The sequence below is a fragment of the Mesocricetus auratus genome, unplaced genomic scaffold (genome assembly GCF_017639785.1).
Source record: "Mesocricetus auratus isolate SY011 unplaced genomic scaffold, BCM_Maur_2.0 Super-Scaffold_100004, whole genome shotgun sequence".
NCBI lineage: Eukaryota > Metazoa > Chordata > Mammalia > Rodentia > Cricetidae > Mesocricetus > Mesocricetus auratus.
Genome location: NW_024429189.1, coordinates 102,197,637 through 102,213,751, shown reverse-complemented (window position 1 = coordinate 102,213,751; position 16,115 = coordinate 102,197,637). Strand labels below are relative to the sequence as shown.

The window sequence follows — 16,115 nt, the reverse complement described above, 5'->3', positions numbered from 1 at the left end:
ACCTGAAAAATCATGGCTCCAACAGAAAATGAGGCATTGCTTTTATCCAGACAGGACACAGCAGCAGCTGGCTTTTCTCTATTCTCCAAAACAAAGGATGAGCACCTATTCAAACATCACTTTGCTTGAGGGGCTGTAGCTGATTTTCCTATTCATTCCTGATGAAGAACGGAGAGTTGAATGCACAATGAGGGAGGAGTGAACTCTACCCCTGCACACACACACATTCATGCCAGTAGCAGTCACAGAATGAAAAATGTACCTGGGCTTCCGTTTTCAATTCTTCCTCTTGGCTCTTCTTTAAACATCTAATTATGAAGAAACTTATGTGTTTAGATATTTTTTCCTCTCTGGGGAATCCAGAATCAAATCACTTTGCCAACACGGCCAGCAAAACAAATCATTTGTGTTGTGGCTGAGCCATACGGCTCCCTTCACAAACACCAGCAGAGCCCGAACAGCTTTGCTCTCACAAAGCCATTTGGGGGAAGATTTTTATGGCAACAGAGGAAATGTTTCTACCAAAACAACACCTACAACTTTGCTGCAGATATTTCCAGGAGGTTTCCCCTACTGCCGTTTAAGTTGTTCAAATACCTAGTTTAAAAGTCTGGCTCTCGGTGAGGCTGGTGGGCCCCAGGGGAGGATTTCTCGATCAGATATTGCATGAGTAACCTGGAGCAGGCCACTTAACCTGGCAAGACCTCTGGCCGGTCATAAAACAGAAATCTGGGCCCTTTCAGGAGTCTAAGAAATGGTGCAATGATGCACAGTTAGCACCCGGGTTACATAACAGGATTTCAAAGAAACGAAGGGCACTGGAAAGATCTGTGGGAAATTCAACGCTAAATTAACCTTAAGAATCTTAGCGACTAGAGATGTGCTATAGTAGCTGTGGTCCAGTGAAGAGACTCCACCTCAGGACCAAACAGTAATTCCCAAGCTGCTTGAGGGAGGCAGGCAGAAGACTCAAAGCCTCTTGAGACAAAGCCCTTGATTGTTCCCCCACAATAAAATACCTCTAACAGTTAGATAGAATCTCATTCCTCAAATTTTACTTATTCAGCTCAAATTGTTCCTCTCAACTGTCAGCTAAATTAGCGACAGAAGGCTAGATGTACATTTTCAGTTTCATTTGACAAAGTAGGAGCTAGAAGACAGATTCTTCTCAGAAGTCCTATGCTGACTAGTCATGCAGCAGATATTTAAGAAGGGCGGGGACAGGAAAGGATAGGAGAGAAAAACGGGAAAACAAACTAGATTCCCAAAGAAGGGCAGCCACCCTTCTGCAAGCTTTGCTTTGCAGAAACAAACACAGCATGTCTACTCTAATTGTCCTACTTTAAGTCCTTTACATTAAGGTCCCTACAGAGGGAATGTGATTTGCAATTTCATATGGACTGCAAACACATTTTAGTCCTTCCAACCTCCAAGAAATTTCTCTGAGGTCATTAGAGCCCAAATGGCTTGAGAGGGGATCTGAGGGTAAGCCAGCTTTGCCTGGAGCTGATTGGCATTACAATGGCCAATTATCTTCTCTGTCTTCTCATTTCCTTCTGACATGATGCAACCATAACAAAATGGTATCCACAATCCCTTCAGCCCTGACTGGGGTGATCCCACACCCCACACAAAGACAACAAAAACCCTTTACAGAACCAGATAAACTGATTCTTCCTTGACATGGACCAGACATGGTCTATTTGTGAGGCTGCTTACCAGAATTAAAAGTACCATCTGTGGTCATAGCAGAAAAAAAAAGTCTGACCTCATTCCTCACTCAGTTGACTGTGACCTCATCCAGCAGGTCTCACACTAGGGTGATCTGGCGATGGAACAAACTAAACTCTTCTTTTCTATACCCAAGTCCTCTGCCATGTAACCTTCAAGGGCCTTTTTCTTGTCACAGGCCACATCTGCCTTTGAACAACAGGATATTAGCAAACAAGATTCAAGCCAAGGTTTTGGAAGTCCTCACACAGCAAGTTTGTTCCCCTCTGTTCTTCCTCCTGTATTATACCTAAGCAAACACGCTAGATCTAGTATGATCAAGGATGAAGGGCACACGCTGCATAAACAAGTCATCCCAGTCTTACTAGCTAAAACCATTCTACATCACCAACAGGCAGCCAAGTCACAGGGCACATAGGTCAGCCCAGCCGAGGTCAGAGAGTTGCATATCTAATCAATGGGCCACAAACAGAGCTGTCACCTGAAGTCAGCTAAGCCCAGAGGAAGCACAGGTAAACCTCTAATATTTAAGGTGGGGACATTTAAAAACATTTTTAAAAAATATTTTCAGGGCAGAAGAGATGTTCAGCAGTTAAGAGCATTTATTGTTCTTTCAGAGGACCTTTAGGGTTTGGTTCCCAGCACCTACATGGTGGCTCACAATGTAGCTACTACTGGAACCTAGTTCCAGCTACTACTGGAATCTAGTTCAAGGAGATTCAACCCCATCTTCTGACTCTCATGGGTATCAGCAGGCACATGCCCAACATGCAGATAACATACATAGCAGCAAAATACTCATACTCAAAATAAAACAAGTAAGTCCAACTAGGCTTTTAGTTTTTTTTTGAAGCAGGGTTTCTCTGCATTGCCCTGGCTGTCCTGGAACTTGCTCTGTAGACCAGGCTGGTCTCAAACTCAGGGATCACCTGCCTCTGCCTCCCGAGTGCTAGAACTAAAGGCATGCACCATCATGCCCGGATATTTTTTAAAATTTATAATGATTTTTATTTTTAACTATGTGTGTGCACGTATATGTCTATATGGATATGTGCATGTGAGTGCCTGTGGGATGAGATGCGCTGGGCTAGGGATATGGTGGTTGTGATATGGGTGGTTGTGAGCTGCCGAATACCAGTGCCAGAAGCCGAACTCTAGTCTTCTGCCAGAGCAGTAAGTATGTGCTCTTCAACACTGAGCCAGCTCTCCAGCTGACTCCCCACAGATGCTTACTTTATTGCCTTCCCCTGACGTTTCGTGGGTGCTTGTTATGCAGCTTACTATGGCAATACATAATGGATCACATTGCTGAGGATGCATTCAGCCCACCTGTAAGGACTATTTCTAGAACTGAAGTTCGGAGTAGTATTATCCTGCACACTTTAAATGCATCAGCACTTTCAGGGCTCTCAAAGTCCCAAGATAAAGAAATTGGCTGAACTTTGTCTAACCTGTATTTCACACAACTGGTTTTACCACAGACCTCCAAGGTCGAACCCCAAGCAAATTACCATGCAGCCTTACAGCCCAAGTCTAGGCTGAACTCCTATCCAACTTCTTCCCTGGATACACTATGTATTTTCTTTTCTTTTCCAAGATGGGTTAACAGGCCCTTCAAAACAAAAACAACAGAAATCATCCCCACAAGTACCATGATATCACAAAACTTTATGCTCACAAACACATACGATAGAAATTAAAGGTGAATGACAAAAATAAAAATAAATAAATAAAATCCACAGACAGTGCAGTATTCTCAAATAAATAAATCCTAAAAGTTTGATATTCTCATCTGTCTTTGCCGACCTGGCACAGAGTCCTCAAGCACTTCATCCCGTCTCTCCTGGACTCCTACCTCATGTGTACTAACTATGAAACTGCAACTATCTGAAGCTACCTTCAGTTCCTTCAAAAGGGCCTGGGCCTTCTGCTCTCACATTCTCCGGAGGTTGGTCACATGTGATGTGAACCCGAAATCACCGTTCCACACTCCTTTGAGTCAGCAGAGGTCCCCTCAACAGGGTTCTTCAACCATTGCTGTTTTCCTGCTGGCTGGGACTAGGAAACACTAAACCCCCACATGTTCAGTGACCACAAGGTGGCACCATATAAGCTGGTAAACAGAAACACCCCACAAAATTTTGACTTCAATTTCAGGTGCTCAAAATTTGTAATAAGTTCAGAAATACAACCCCAACATAAAATTTGATCTCTACAGTGTGGATTACCTTATACTCTTAAGTCACATGCAAATCTGAACAGGGGCAGGATTCAAACAACTAACTTTATTCATTCTTCATGTACTCGCTGAGAATCGTCTCCCCAAAGCTTTAACTGGGACTCTTCAGACTGCAACGCAAGACCCACCCCGATATGTAATTCACCTGGCATTAATGTCTTTCTATGACACATACCTCCCATTTGGTGCTGACTCCATACTGAAAAAGGCCCTTGCTTACTGCCTTGTATGCAGCTCAGAGATGAACAATGAATACTGAATGGGGAAAGTACGTGGTTCAAGGGAGGAAAGGACAATTCAGAGGAAAAAGGAACAAGTAAGATGGGTACTGAATACAAATATGACTGAGGTTCTGAGCGTGCTATCTTTATCCTCTTCTCTGCCCAATCTCAGGAAGAGATAACCACAAACACCAGATAACAACAGGGGATAAGAGGGAAAGACTCTTTATACCTGTATCAGCCAAAGTGACCATTGTGAATTTAGAAATAGTGCAGATCCAGACTTTCTACAAGATTTTATTTTGTTTCATTTCTAATTACCCATGCATGTGTGGGTCTCTAAGCAGGCTTATGCATGTGTTGAAGTGCCTGCAGAGGCCAGAAAGGACACTGAATCCCTTGGAAGGAGAATTACAGGCCCTTGTGACCCACCCAAGGTGGTTGCTCACTTTGAACTACACGGGGATTCTCTGAAAGAATGGTGTGAGCTCTTTCCACTGAGTCACTATTCAGCCCCAAAGTCACAGTTTTTTCTTAAGGCACTCATCAAAAACATGGAAGACATTGGGGGTGGAGGGGAAGCACCCAGGCAATGGTGGTGCACGTCTTTAATCCCAGCACTTGGGAGACAGAGGTAGGCGGATCTCTGAGTTTAAGGCCAGCCTGGTCTATTAGGCAAGTTCTAAGAAAGGCTCCAAAGCTACGCAGAGAAACCCTGTCTCAAAAAACCAAGGAAAAAAACAAATCCCTTTTACCTTTGGGAGGTAACTAAAAGGCATCTGTTGGAACATGGAGGACTCATTCCCAGACTCCAGTGATGTCATGCAAGACGCACAAAGAAAGACTTCCAGAGTTCAGTGATTCTGATTTACTGCATCACATCACTGAGGTCACCAGACAAATAGGTCACCAGAGAAATACTTCGACTTCCACTTTGGACACAAAGGGAGCTGTCATCTTTAAAAGGGACATACGGAAAGGGGTGCAAACACAAGGTGTGTGAGGGGAAACGCCTGGTGTGTCATTTGATTGCAGAACTCAACACTCAATACTCTTCGGGGGATTTCAGGGAGACTTGGAACAGGTGCTATCCACTTAAGGATCCTTCCGACAGCATCAGGCATGTGACTAAGGAGCCCCTGGCTCCGCAAATGTGCAGCCTTGTTCTCCACGACTGAATTTCATTTGAACTATCCTCTGCAGCGCCACACCCCTCGGCACTGCATCTGAAAACAAGGACTGCACAGGATTTTCAGGAAAATTCAAAACATCTAAGAATTGGTTTAACTCTAAAATGAAAATGTGTATCGAGCCACTGTTTTATCATTCTCCCTCCCTCACCCCCCCCGCGTGCACACGTGTGTGTGTGTGTGTGTGTGTGTGTGTGTGAGAGAGAGAGAGAGAGAGAGAGAGAGAGAGAGAGAGAGAGAGAGAGAGAGTGTTATTTACCGTCCATCTGAAATCCTTTTAAAACCTCTACTTAAAAAACATAAGCCATCACAACTGGTGATCAGTTGTGTCAGGAATAAGGCAGCAGGCATATTCTGTGATTGACACTCCCTTTTGTGACAGGACTATAGTGCTGTAACCCTTCTTCTCTGGGGAATTCTATACTTTGGAAATATTCCAAAATTCCTGTCTGCCTCCTACAGCCTGATTTTCTGCATACATTCTTTCAAAAGACATCTCCATCCCCTGGGAAGAAAGAAAACTGATACCAAATTAAACAAAATCAGCCTTTTGAAGGCCTCTCAAGCAAAGCTTCACAAATAAAAGTGATTTCTCAACTTTGTTCTCCCTTTTCGCTTGATACAAAGTTAAATCCCTCAAGGTTGTTTATTATTTTCATTTATAAAAGTGCCTCCAGGTAGGCAAATCCTCGTCCCTGCTGCAGAAGGAAGCCTGGCCAGCTAATCCCCAACACATGAACCACAGCGACAAGAGCTCCCACAATGCACAACTGCATCTGCCCCCAGTTTCTTGCCAATGCTGTTCCTTAATTGGCCATGAATAGTTACAGTCAGCCCCAGCAATTTCTGCACCCTGGATAGCATAATCTCCTAAAGCATCAGCTGCAAGCTTAAAGTCCAAATTTTGAAAGAGCATCCAATTAATAATCATAATAATAATGATGAAAGAGATGCCAAACTGCTGTGTGGATTCTAGCATTCACAGTGGAAGTTCAGATAACTGAACCAAATGTAATTCCCCAATATAAGTTGTTTCTTTTTTTTCTCTTCCTTTTTTTTTTAAAATATAAGTTAGAAACAAGCTTGCTTCACATGTCAATCCAGCTCCCTCTCCCTCCCATATAAGTTGTTCTCGTTTTTCTTTTGAGACACTATCATTATATATCTCAGGCTGGCCCAGATCTATTACTTTTTCCCTTTTTTTCCTTTCTTTTCTTTTAATCATGGTCTCTTATAACCCAAACTGGCCTCAAACTTGCTAGGCCATCTATGCTATGACCTTAAACTTCTTATCCTCCTGCCTCCAACTCCTAAGGACTGGGATTAAAGGTAGGCAACACCATATCACATCTCTACTAACATTTCTTTTTAAAAAAAAAGATTTATATATTATATTTACACTGTTTTGCCTGTATGTCAGAAGAGGGCATAAAATCTCATTGAAATGGTTGTCAGCCACCATGTGGTTGCTGGGAATTGAACTCAGGACCACTGGAACAACAGCCAGTGCTCTTAACCTCCTCTAACATTTCTTAAATAGTCGTTTTGGTAAATAAATGTTCTGGAACTACATAGAATCAAAGGTTGTGATTTCAAACATCAGATTCCATTCACTAGCCAACACAGACCAAGCAAAATCACTATCTGAATATAAAGATAATTGCTGGCAGCTGATCTTGGGGAAATCACAAGTCCAGTCAGAAAGAAATCTCTAAATGAATCTGTTGTATCCGTGGAGCAAATGTTTCCTGCATGCTTGGTCCACACTATATGCCATAGTGACAATACTGACATGAACTTCCCTTGCTCTCATGGAACTTCATGCTGGAGTGGGCACTGACAGCAGACATAAGAAAATGGTCTGGACACCAGAAGATTCTAAAGGCAGAATTACATATCTCAAGGACTGGAATGTTAAAACAGGAAATTGAAACAAGACAGCACATGGCAAAAAAAATATAAGGAGGTTAGGTCATGAATCAAAAGATGTTGTAAAGAAAGGGACCCAGTCAACGAAAGAATGTGCAAAGGCCCTGGGTGAGACAGGAACAGCAGGAGTGAGTAACAGCACTGGGCCAGGGTAGCCAGCAGGGTGTGAACAAGATGGGTAGTAACAGATGAAGTCAGAGGCAACAATGGAGGGATCATGCCCAGACCACAAGACCCTTGTTAGGACTTTGGCTTACATTCTGAATGAGGCAGGAAGCCACTTCAGGTTCAGAGGACAACACTATCAGACATATTTAAAGACTCACCCAGACTGCTCTGTTGCAAATCCTCTGCAGGTAGGTGACAGCATTCACAGAGACCAGCTGGAAGACTCCTAGAGAATCCAGGCAAAGGAAACCAGGGGTTAGACCAGAAGGTAATAGTGATGGTAATCTAAACTGGCTGCCTTTGAGACACGTTTTCAGTATCAAATAGGATCATACACTGAGGAACTGAATGTCAGTATTTGAAGGCAGACATTGGTTTTGTTTGGATTTTGTTGTTGTTTTGTTTTAGTTTGGTTTCCTCTACTGAACTACTGTTTTAGTTTATGTTTTAAGCATTGACCAACCATTTTTGCATTTCTCAGCTTGGTACTAATAGAAAATAGTGAAGCCAAGTCAAAGGAGGCTAGGTGGCTGGGGACATGCCACCCACAGGGTTTTGTGATACTTCTTGTTTCTCTATTTCTCAGATGCTCTAGGACAACAGTTTCTCCACCAAACATTCCTGGTCTTGCTTTCTGACTTACAAGAACAAAGGCAATAGGACTAAGTGATCATGGGACTAAACTTAGGAAACTCTGACCCCAGTCACAACAGGCACTTGTCTAGTAATAGAAAGCTGACTAATGAAATGCTCAATAAAGCTTCAAATTGGTGTCCACTAGGCTGTTAGTCACATGGCTTGGGGTTACAGGTGAGTTTGTACTCCAGTCTCTATCTTCAAGCAGCCCACAGGCACCCTGGACACTGCTGATCAAAGACACATTTCTCTGTCTTCCCCACTGAGTATCCAAACATTTTCATATCCACCTGATCTCCCTCCCCCTCCCTTTCTCCCTTCTTCTTCCCTATCCCTCTTCTAATGCCATCTGGGGCAGAGCACAACCATATCCCAGATGGTTTTGATAGCTCTGCCCTCTGTCTCGGCAAAACTTCCTTACTGACTGACCACAGAGAAAATGATGACCCAAATCACATATCTTATGATATGATGGCAACACTCAGTCCCTGTACCCCGTCTCCATGAGAGCTTCTATAGCCCTCCACCTGTGGTTCCTTTCTACCCCATATGCCTCCATTGCCATTGGAGTGCAAAAGGGCATTCTGTCATCCTCACTTGAAGGCTCCTAAATAATACTCTCGCAGCCTAGAAAGCACCTCCCGCAGCCTCTCTTGCCCAACTTTTCTTAAATGTGCTTATCCATGCACTCTGCCCGTATTCTGACCTCTATAAAATATTCCCTTCAGGTCCCATGCCACACGTTCATTCTGCACTGCTCTGAAAACACATGCCAACTGGCATTCGCTTTACACCCTCTCTCTACGTAGACAACAGAGCATTTCACACATGCTAGGTCTCAGGAAGTGACAGTGTCCACAAAGGACAGTCTTGCCTCAGCTCAAGCTGAACTGTATAGGGACTTTTGGTGGTTAAATAGGGACAACATTCCTCAGGAACTTTTGAAATGGGTTCCCATTTGCCAAAGAGAGCTCCTTTCCCTGTCTCTGGCAGAAGGGACATATGGCTCCATTGACATATACCTGTGATTGTATATCTAAGTGAAGGCAGGGTCTAGACTCCCCAGTTCCTGTTCAGAAGTACCTAGCTAGCCTTTCTCACCTCCTCCTCTGCCATAAACTCCCAGGCCTGCCTCAGCTCAGGGCTTCCCTCCCCCCCAGCTACTGACCTGCCATTCTCACTAGTCTCTCTTCCCTTGCGGAGAGCCCTCGGCCATGCCCAGATAGCTTTTTTTTTTTAATTAAAGAAATTTATTTTTCATTTTACAACCCCAGTTCCCCCTCCCTCCCCTTCTCCCACCCCTTACCTCTCCCTCTTCCAACCCCTTATCCAATTCTCAGAGGGGGTAAAGCCTTACCAAGTTGAGGCAGGACCAATGCGCCACCCCCATCAAGGCTGAGCAAGGTATCCCCAGTTCATGCACCTGGGATAGGTTTAGGTGCCACTGCCAGCCGCCTCCCCCCCTTCCCACACCCCCAGATCAGGCCACATAACTGTCACCCACATTCAGAGGGCCTAGTCTGGTCCCATGCAGATTCCCCAGCTGTCAGTCCATAGTCTGTGAACTCTCACTGGCTTGGGCCAGCTGTCTCTGTGGTTTTTCCCACCATGCTCTTGACTGCCCCCCCCTTGTTCATATGATCCCTCCTCCCTCTCTTCAACTGTACTCAAGGATCTCAGCCCAGTGCCTGGCTGTGGGTCACTGCATCTGCTTCCATCAGTTACTGAATGCGGGTTCTATGATGACAATTAAGGTAGTTACTATCTGATTTAAGGGGAAGGCCCATTCAGGCACCCTCTCCACTATTGCTAGGAGTCTTAGCCGGGGTCATCCTTGTAGATTCCTGAGAATTTCTCCCTAACCCCATAATGGAGATATCTATGAAAATATCTCTTTCATTGCTCACCCCCCTCCATCCCTCCCCCAACTCCATCTTTTTGATCCCTCATGTTCCCATCCCCCATCCCCTCCCTTGTACCCCCTCTCCCAATTTATCCAGGAGATCTTAATTATTTTCCCTTCCTGGGGCCCTCTATGTGTGTCCCTCTTAGGATCCGATCCCCCTTCTTACCTAGCTTCTTTGGGGTTTTGGAATGTAGCCTGGTTAACCTTTGCTTTTCAGAGGGCTGATCTCCAAAATTTATAAAGAACTCAAGAAACTAGACACCAAAATACCAAATAATCCAATTAAAAAATTGGGTACAGAGCTAAACAGAGAATTCTCAACAGATAAAACTCAAATGACTGAAATACATTTAAGGAACTGCTCAATATCCTTAGCCATCAGGGAAATCCAAATCAAAACACTGAGATACCATCTTACACCTATCAGAATGGCTAAGATAAAAAGCACTGAGGACAGCTTAAGCTGGAGAGGATATGGAGTAAGGAGAACACTCCTCCATTGCTTGTGGGAGTGCAAACTTGTACAGCCATTTTGGAAATCAATATGGCAGTTTTTCTGAAAATTGGAATCAGTCTACCTCAAGACCCAGCAATATTGCTCTTGGGCATATACCCTAAGGATGCATAATCATACCACAAGAACATTTGCTCAACTATATTTGTAGCAGTATTATTTGTAATAGTCAGAACCTGGAAACAATCTAGATGCTCATCAATGAAAGAATGGATCAAGAAAATGTGGTATATTTATACACTGGAGTATTACTCAACAGTAAAAAAAACAATGATATTGTGAAATTTGCAGGCAAATGGATAGAACTAGAAAAAAAAAACCATCCTGAGTGAAGTAACCAGAAAGACAAAAATGGTATGATATTCACTCATAAGTGAATATTAGATGTAAAGCAATCTGCTTTTTTTCTTTCTACTCTAGATTCTTCCTTATGTGTCTGATTGTTCTCTCTCTTATCCACAATAACTACTCCCCAATCATGCAGAGGCCATTTCAGTGGTTTCTTTACTGTGCCCCTTGCATACAATACACATTTACTAAATTACTTATTTTAATTAGTGCCCCCTCTTTATCTAAGTTACCTGAAAACAGGAACTGAAAACCCCTAAGAATTCTGAGCATCATCTTTGAATAAGACAGAATCACAGATACTTCTGACTCCATCTTTCTGTATTCTCCCTGCCATTTTGATTCATCCACTAGTGTTCTTTTTAGTCAAACAGCATGCCACAGAAAAACAAAATTTATACCTAGGCTTATTGCCTAAGAATGGAATCACAAGCATATGACATCAAAAATCATAATCAAACAAATACTAGGCTTATAATCGAACATATCACTGGCTTGGACAATAACTGAGAAAGGAATGGGCAGTTCTAGGCTGTTGGTCCATAGCTCCACCATCACTGACATCTCAGGATACAAACAAGGGACCACAAAATGACAGAAGCAAAAAGGAAAAACTATGGCTTTTAGTCAACCACTTACGTTTCAAGCTATACTTCAAAATACCATGTTTCCACCATCTTCAAGTACTATGTTCCTTGGGGTAAGATACCACTGACTCACCACTACCAGTGACAGAGCTGTTATGGTGGAAACTTCATCCCAGCCCCTGTCATCCATGTGCTCAAAGAGTCTGGAATGTTCCAGTGGAAGTTCCACCCAAGCCCCCCTCTCCTATCTCCCTCCAAACCCTGCTGCATCTCAGAAAGCCTGCCAAATGATGACCCCACCTCCAGAGATGCTCAAGCCTATTCCCACAGGGTATTTAAACTGCCCCCCCCATAAAACAGACATGTGGTTTTCCAGTCTCTCTTTCCCATCTCCTCTCTGGGGGGGCTAGAAGGCCTTTTGGGAATGCTGTATCCATTAAACGTGGACTTTTTCTATTTGGGTTTCATTTGGTCTGATTTGGATTGCTGCATCAGTGGAAAGGCTTACTGGGGTGCAGGAACTTTTCAAGAGCACACCCCAAGAAACTATGTCCTTACATTCCTCAAAAGAGAGGAGCACACCAAACCCATATAAGTATTCCCTCTATTAATTCTTTCTTTTGCAAGGCAAATACCTCCTGTGTTTACTGACATAAATAACAAATACTTAGAAGAGGGCAGTCACATCCCTCTGTTTCGTAGAGCCTGGATCCGAGGACAGATAGAACCTGCGGCTTATCTCAGGACTTAGAACTGAAAAATCAGTTAGAAGTTGCCAGACAGACCAAAGCAGGAAATGAAAAGAGAGTCTTCTCCCTCAAGGGCAGGGAAGGATACTGAGAAAAAAAGAAGAAAAGGCTGGCACTGTGGTACATGCCTCCCATCCCAGCACTTGAAAGGCTGAGGCAGGGAAAAGCCAACTTCAAAGCCAGTAAGAGAATCATAAGAAGACGTTATCTTGAAAAATGAAGGAAAGAAGGAAGGGATGAAGAGAGGGGGCAGCTACATTTGAGAAAGTTAAAATAATAATAATAATAATAATAATAATAATAATAATAATAATAATAATAGTGATGATGATGACACTACAAATGGAGGAAGAAAATGGCTCTACAAGAAGTAGAAGTCAGAAGATAAGTCAGGTGGGACTTTCTGGCCAAGTATAACGAACATTGAGTTGAATAGGCAGGAGGTAAGAGTTGCTTCAAATAATCCTGAGTGTGTAAATAATCCTGTATGCCCACTTCTTTGCCAAAATGGATCATGGTTTGTTTGAGGGGCTTATGGTAGGCCTACCATAAGACCATAAGCCCCTCAAAATAAAAAAATCCTCAACAGCACACACTTGCCTCTCTGAACTACAGATGACTATGGGCTAGATAAAATAAACATGAGTGTCTCTTGGGAGCATCTGAACTAAGATACAGTGGTCACAAACAGTTGGTGATTAACACTTAACTAAAAGTTTCCAGAGTGGGGAATAATGGGTACTAAGGCTCATGGCAGACTAGTTGCCAAGGGAGCGGGGGAGTTGCAAATTATATGGCACTCTTCCTGCTCAAACCTGGCCCTATGGCTAGGTTGACCTACAGAATGCAGTAGTACTAATCATCCAGGACTTCCAAGTCCCATTCTTAAGAACCTTAGTGACTTCTGCTTTTGCATATTGACAATAGCCCCCATTGGCATCTAGTCCTTATGCTGTGAGAAGCCCAATCCACATGTAGAGGTCAGTACAGCAAAACCTGGAGGTGCTCTAGTGACATCCTCACTGAACTTAAGTGCTCATGCTCAGTAAGACATCTGGAACATTTGTAACCACAAAGAGCTACAACGCAGTCTTACATGGAGCAGTGCTGCCCAGCTGAGACCAGTCAACCCACAGATTCCTGAAACAGTGGTTGTTGTTTCAAGCCAGTAAATTTCAGTGTATTCTGTTACACCAAAAGAGGGCTAAGGCAGCGAAAGACCAGAACAAAACAGAAGAGGAAGGACTAAAACAAAGCCCTGCAGGCACTTAATCTCCAGGAGATCTGATTGAGTTATTGGGTAAATTGGGGTTCTTTGTCTCATTAATAAAAGAATAGACTCAAAAGGAAGCCTGAATACCTTTATACTAGCACTGAAAAGAAAATCCCCAAGGCAGGAAAGCTAATAAATCTCAGCAGGTGCCTGGAAGAGAAAAATGGAGGAAAGAAAGAGAGAAGGAGGCCTTGCTGTTTGACTTACACCAGCATGGAGGTCAGACCCGGGGCAGATAAGCCATGTGCTGGGAGGAGAAACTCAGAGGAGGAAGACTGTCGGAAACCCAAGGTATCAAAGTATATTCAGACTCTGGTGAACATTAGCAAGAAAAAAGGAGAGGAAAAACTGCTCATCTTCCCAAAGCCCTCAATTTGATTTAAGCACCCTGATCAGGTGGTTCACAATAGCTCCAGCTCCAGGGGATCCAACACCATTTTCTTGCCTTCAGGGGTGGGTACACACATAAACACACACGCACACACACTCAGACAGACACGCGCGTGCGCGCGCACACACACACACACATACAAATTTAAAAAAAACATATTGCTCTATATTTAGAGCATTGCTACAAGAGGATAATGTTTCCCTCTAAATGCCCACAGATTTTTTTTAACGCTGCTTTCAGTTTGCTTACATTTCTTAGTATCTTTTTAGAGTGTGTATAATCCATATTATCTTAAATGATAATGATTGCTAAGGAATAGATTATCATTTTACCCATGGCCTCAAGTCCAGGCATTCCTCCAAAGGCCAATGGGCTACAGCTAATCATGCCTCACTCCATCTCAAAACCATCAGGCAACCCATAGCCCCTCAGCCTTTCCTTTGTCTTCCTACCAAGTTCGCTGCTGTCCTTGAAGCAACTCAGGAAACTTACTGTCACTCACCAGCCACTTTGCCTTTTCCTGACAGACTTCAGTATACCCTCACTCACTTAAATACACATATATGCCACTATATGCTATAATACTTTAAAACCCTTGTTTAAACTTCTCCTTTCCCACCGTGTTGTGATTCCTTTGAAAGCACACATCAATACGGTTCATTCCTGAGTCCACAGTGCCTGAGTCATGAGGGTCCCTGCAGAATGGCCTCTTCTGTTGCTGTAAAGACTTTTTCGAGGTTCTTGGAATGCTTTTCACAGCAGCTTTTCAAAACTCACTGGAGAGGTGGGAAATGTTAGGAACTAAAGAGGAAAATACACACTTACCTAGAATTAGAATACATGAGATAAATCTGAAATTTCCAGATGGAGACAGACTCAATGTATCCCTCTGTTTTCCCGCATTGCATATTTTCCATCGTATACAGTTAAGTACATTATAATTAGCTCTACACATGGTCATAATAAGGCAGTTTCTCATTTTCAATTTACTGCTCATACAGGGCTTCCCTTGGAGCAGAAAAGAAAACATTCTAATTACAACTCAAGGCACCTGTTTCAAATATATTTTGGGGGAAGTACTCCTTCTTATGGGAAGAAATCAAACATGAGCATCCTTGGGGCTCTAGGACAGCTTAGGCTTCGTTATCCTGTATCCTTGTAATGTCTCTGGCTTTTGCATTTCACCCAAGTGTTTAGGAATCAAAAGACTCTAAGATGGTACTTTAGCCAGGGTCCCAGCCAGGAAGAAGTTGGGACCTTGAATACACAAGTTGGGGATGCGGACAATATGGAGTGATTTACCAAGTATGGTAGAGCTTAGGAAGCTAGCCAGAGAGCATTACATATCTTAGGTCTGAAGGAGAGTGGAGGTATAGGAATCCACAGAAGGCCATGTGACAGATTTTACAGCTTCCATGAGGGAGATGTATTTTCATCTGTCAGTATGCTGGGAAGACATCTGAGGGAGCAAGCACCCTAACCTAACAACTTTCCCCTCATTAATCCCCTCTAGGAGCTGCCAGAAGTCCAAGGATGTAGCAACTCTAGTTCCTAGCCCAAGGAACTGGAGAGAGCAGCTCTGGAGGGTCAGATGAGGAATATCCTACATCGGCACTCTCCCTTCCTTCCTTGCTGGTCTCACTGTTCTCTTGGAAGAGCACCAGGCACACAAGTGCAGAACCTTGCACAGGAGTTTAGCTTATGGCAACAGCAGGTACCTGGCAGCTTGCTCATATTCTCTATCTAAGTGTGCATGCAGAAGCTGCTAGTGACCCACCTAGATCCCCCTAACTTCCCAGTGATTCAGTTTCCCTATGTGGAAGAGGTGTTATTCTAAGAGTCAACACTCTCCATAAGTGGACCTTTCGTACCTTTCGGCTACAAATGACAGTGCTAACGCTTTCAAAAGTCCTGAGACCACAATCAGACACTGGTAAACAAACAGCCAGGCCTCCCACTGTAGCCAGTCCAACAACTCAGAATGGTCTGCCATTTCCTAAATGCCTCCAGCACAAAGGAAATCACCTACCCACAGTGGGATCAGTTACTTTTCAGTTACTTACTTATCTATGGTTGCCCCTTCAGAGTACTATTTATACTCCAGGTTCAGCTCAAACCAGTTCTAGAAGATACCAAGCTAAGGTAATGTCCAACGTGAAGAAATGCATGCTCAATGTGGAACCAGAAATGATTTTCTCAACTTCTCAACAGTTGCCTGCCTTCGGCCTAGCTC

At 43.4% G+C, this 16,115-nt stretch overlaps 1 protein-coding gene across 12 annotated transcripts in view; it reads right to left on the bottom strand.

Moving 5' to 3' along the window:
- The window catches only part of Plcb4 (phospholipase C beta 4), a 375,454-nt gene that overhangs the window by 284,722 nt on the left and 74,617 nt on the right, over window positions 1-16,115 (bottom strand). For all 12 annotated transcript variants that reach the window (XM_040746359.1, XM_040746367.1, XM_040746358.1 and 9 more), the window contains exon 2: window positions 7,637-7,704. The gene's annotated coding sequence lies outside the window, so the exon portion shown is untranslated. The remainder of the gene's footprint in view (window positions 1-7,636; window positions 7,705-16,115) is intronic.